The sequence below is a fragment of the Octopus bimaculoides genome, chromosome 14 (genome assembly GCF_001194135.2).
Source record: "Octopus bimaculoides isolate UCB-OBI-ISO-001 chromosome 14, ASM119413v2, whole genome shotgun sequence".
NCBI lineage: Eukaryota > Metazoa > Mollusca > Cephalopoda > Octopoda > Octopodidae > Octopus > Octopus bimaculoides.
The window spans coordinates 41227741-41232626 of record NC_068994.1 but is presented as its reverse complement, the minus strand read 5'-3'; the positions used below and the strand labels follow the sequence as shown (position 1 = coordinate 41232626).

Below are 4886 nucleotides of genomic sequence, written 5' to 3'. Positions count from 1 at the left end.
ATACGGATTTACTTTTCATAATGAGATAAAAACCAAGGCTGTGTATGGGGTGTCCATAAAGTCATGGTGCAATTTAAAATAACTGTATCTTCATAACTACACATGATAGAATTAATCTGTAAAAAGAATAAGAAAGAAAAATGATCAAACTTTTTTATTGGTCTTCTTAATTTTGTAAAACATGCCCACCATCATTACTAATACAAAGAGAATTACGATTCTGTAGTTCTCAGAAAAACATTTTCCTGCTGATTTTCAGTGATATTTTCAATCGCATCAGTTATCCTGGTTTTCAAATCTTCTAAAGGTCGAGGCTTAGTGGAATGAACAATACTTTTCACATGTACCCATAAAAAGAAATCTAATGGAGGCCAAAATAACGGTCGACCTCTTCCAATCCATTTGTTAGGGAATTTCTCATTTCGAAACTGCTTAATTTGCAGAGCAAAGTGACAAAGTGCACCACCTTGTTGAAAAACTGCATTCTTTATTAGGTCTAATTGTTCAAGCTTAGGAATGAAGTAATTTTGTAGCATTGCCCCATGACTTTATCGACACTTTGCATACGTGTGTGTGTGTGTGTGTGCGTGTGTGCGTGCATATGTGTGTGTGTGTGTTTGTAGGAAAACAGGACAATGGTGAGAATAGTAGAGATTTAGGAAAGTATTAACAAGAACTGAAGGCCAACTCTGAAACACTGAGATAAGAGGAGAAAGATTGGTGATCACTACCAAAACCAACAACAACAACCAGCATCATCATTACAACTATCATCACTATCATTGCTGTTGTTGTAGTATTTGTCATTGTCATCATTGTCATCACTTTGCGCCTGCTTTTACTTATCGGAATGGGTTAGGTGAGTCATCACAGTCTGAGTAATTTCTTATTTGGAGTTACTGCTCTCCAAGACAGATTGGGTGGCAGCCATATTCCACTCATAAGTTTCACTGTTTGCATGGATTCTATGGTAGGATGCCTGTCTTATTGCAAACTTTACAAAGTATCTTGGATGCAGTTTATCGAGGTATTAAATGTTACTTTCATATTTAAAAAAAAAAAAAAAAATGAATAAATCAAATATGTCTTTGATTTCCTCTGAATTTTCTCATGTCACTTGGATGTTGAATTAACAAAAATTGTACTTCACAAAATAAAGATAAAATTGATATTGTTACTGAAAGCAAATTTCAGATAATAATTCAAAGTTAACTATAATGATCAGATTTTTGAAGATTTCATGATACAAAAGCTTTTTCCTTGATCAGATTTTTAAATAAAAATTCTTTGATAATTACCTAATGAATAGAATGAAAAAAAAAGTAACACTTACAGATAAATGAATACTTGGCAAATGTATAAAAATAAAAGCAAAAATAAAAAAAAAAATTCAATAGATTTCTTTGCAGGATGCTGATAGTTCATTTATAAAAAATAAAATACTGAGATTTCTAAAACATGATAAGCCGACCATTAAAATTTACTGTTCATGGGACAATAATTAACCCATTTTAAATTTTTTTCTGATATAGAATGAAAGGTATTTTGACAATGATGTTTACATCCAAGAAAATATCAAATCAACACAGTCAGTTGGATACAAATTTTTAGTTTTTATCAATATGTACAAACTGTTTCAATACATTGAAATCTAATTTTGAAAATCTAATTTTGACTGAAAAACCATTTGAAATTGAACATCTGCTGTTGTAATGGAGGAATTGATAACCCCATTTCAAGATTTTTTTTATTATTATCCTCTTTGTGAAACATGGACGAAACATAGCAAATGCATTTGTGCATGTGTTTGTATATGATTGAGTAAATGGTATTATACACTGTATGTGGTTTGGTGTTAGCTTTATCTGCATGTATATGTGCATGCTATTAGCATGTGTTTGTGACTGCATATTACCACTTTGTGTTTGTTTCAGTGTACATGGATATTTGTATGTGTAATGTGTCTGCATGTGTATCGATGTATGTGAGTATAGAAAGAAGTAATGGTGAAAGTGCATTTAGGTGAATGCATATGTGTGCTAATTTACTAATCACTGATCTTTAATTACATTGATTGATTTTAATAAAGTTGAAAGTGAAAGTTAGTCTTTCTTCAGCAGATGGCAAAAGTCACTGAACATATTTGATCCTTCACTTCCTTGATGAAGGGCAAAGAACATCATTTATTATAATTCCATCACGTCTAAAACACTTTACAGGAATATTTTACAAACCCTTAGCATTTGACCAATACATTATTTCGTCAACCCCAGGAAAAATGAAAGGCAAAATTGATACCAGCAGGATTAGCTTTCAGACCAAAAGGACTTGTAACTAAACACTGTAGACATGTTACCTAATATTTTAAGGATTTTGCCTCACCACTGCCATCATGTTTGCCAGGAAGTGCTACAAATAAATAAGCTGTCTTTAAGCTAAAGAACATTCCAAGCCTTGTAAGTAATTATCTCATTTTACAACATTTCCAAAATTCATATATGTGATGAATAAAAAAAAAAAAAAACGGCTTCAATGTCTGATTATTAAATAACGTTTATAGACGTCTACATTACTAATACTGCCAGAAAAATGGTGGATAATAAGAATTAAATATTTCATTGTAATATGGATGCAATCTGATTGTAGTTTATTTCTAATCATGTTTATTGGGCATATGTGGATGTATGTACAATTGTATACTGTTATATTCCGTTGCACCTCCTCATCATCACACACATTTATAGACTGAAACTAGTAAAAGGATATACATATCTATAAGCTTATGTGTGTGAGTGTTAGTATATGTGCATATGCACATATATGAACACACACACATGTGTGCATATTACATATATATATATGTAAGTATACAGGCATATATATATATATATATATGTATGCATAAACATATATATAATTATATACACACAAATATAAACATGGATGTATATATATATATATATATATATATATATATATATATATATATATATATATATATATATATATATATATATATATATATGCACGTGTACATGCATATATATTTATGCATACATTCACACACACACACGCATATACACACATGCAATATGCATACATATATCGAGAAAGAGACTAAAGAGAGAGTAGCAGAGGAAGGAAACAGGGAGTAAAATCCTTGAGTTACTTATTCAGTGAAATATGGTAAGGCATTCCTCATACATTTTCAAACAAAACAAAAGGCCTTTTATTGAACTCATTGTTTTAATAAAACATCCATAGCAAGTGGACCATAATGTTTTAGAAGAGGACTTCTATAGAATTAGATTCTATAGCTAAGGAATTGAAGCTAAATTATTATTGTTGTTTGTTGCCATAATGGTGGAAGTTATAATTTCCATCTCAAAGAAATTATCTATTTTTATGTATGTATGTATACAGTATATATGAGTTTGCAAAGTTGTATATTGATAAGTGTATGTAAAATTTATATGCATGTTTGCATGTACATAAATATTGTTCTTGTTATTTTTTTATCATAAAATGCAATGCAATATGATTACTTCCAAACATCATTTTTACATTTAGTTTTGCCATAATTTGGATTACTTTTAAAATTCTGGAAGTAAAATTTAATCAAAGAATACATATGGAGTCTGTAATATGAGAGGAATAAATAAATAAATAAATGTTATTTTTTCCTAAACAATTTTTTTCAAAGTGATTATATAAGAATTTGACTCTGAAAAGCACTCAATTTTCTATCGAGTTATAGCTTGTTCAAAATTGTCTTTTGCACACTGTCTGCTGTAGTTTGTTTTTTATAGTAACTTTACATTATACTGTACGTTATGTTATAGATTTTAAGTTGAATGTTGTACATTGTACAGCCTCTGTTGAATAAATATTTAACACTTTCAATACTAACCCACTTGAGATCGCTTCATCTCATATCATATGAAACACATCTTGTTTCAAAGTTTAAGAATTATAACATACTATTACAGTTTTATATACAAACCTTTTGCTAAGTGAATGTCATTCATTTCCAATGTCCTGCAGAAACATGTCTGGAAACAGGTGAGGGTTAGTAACAGGAAAGGCTTCTGAGTGCACAAAAATCTACCTAAATAAATTCTCTCTGGCCCATGTAAGCATAGAAAAGATTACATGACGATGAGGAGAATAATGATGATGATGATGATAATGATGATGACGACGACGGCAACAATGACAATAATGTTGATAATGATGATAATGATGACGACGATGATTTCCATGTTTGCTACAGCAAATCATGTTGTATTGAACAAAAATATTAGGTTGACAATTTACAGGAATATTATTCTTTTGTGGCTCAGTATCGTCTTTTTATTTGAATTGCATTTTACAAACATCCACACCACTTGGTTGCAAAAACAAATAAAAGAATAAGCAAAAATAGAATAATTTTTAATCAGAAGTTTTTATCATAAAAAGGGCAGATGCTGGATGTGTTTGAGGAACCCATCTAGAATGTTTTTTTTTTTTCTTTTTGCATAGGATTTACTATAGCGGAACATTTTTATTATAAATTTTATTGGATCTTGGCACATCATCAGTTCTGCATCTGCTCACTGATCACATAATGACTTATTCATATTTTAATCCGAACAAAGATGTTTTGAAATTGTGTTCAAAAGAGAAGCATGTACCTGTTTTTTTTTTTCTGTTATCCTTTTATCATTTCCTTGTTTCAGTCATGGGAACATAGCCATGGTGGGGCACTGACTTGAAGGGTTTAGTCGAGAACATTGATTCAGTTACTTATTCTTGTGAGCGTGCTACTCATTTTATTAGTCTCTTCTGCTGAACTGCTAGTTACAGGGATATAAATAAACCAATACCGGTTGTCAAATTGTGGT

The 4886-nt window shown here is 30.4% G+C and overlaps 1 protein-coding gene across 2 annotated transcripts in view; it reads left to right on the top strand.

Annotated features, from left to right (window-relative positions):
* LOC106880259 (putative protocadherin beta-18) overlaps positions 1–4886 on the top strand; it is a 65197-nt gene that overhangs the window by 22469 nt on the left and 37842 nt on the right. Inside the window, exon 1 of one of the 2 annotated variants that reach the window (XM_014930124.2) lies at positions 2135–2456. The exons of the other annotated variant lie outside the window; for it this stretch is intronic. The gene's annotated coding sequence lies outside the window, so the exon portion shown is untranslated. Of the gene's footprint in view, positions 1–2134; positions 2457–4886 lie in introns of those variants that run through there. 2 annotated transcript variants of the gene reach the window in all.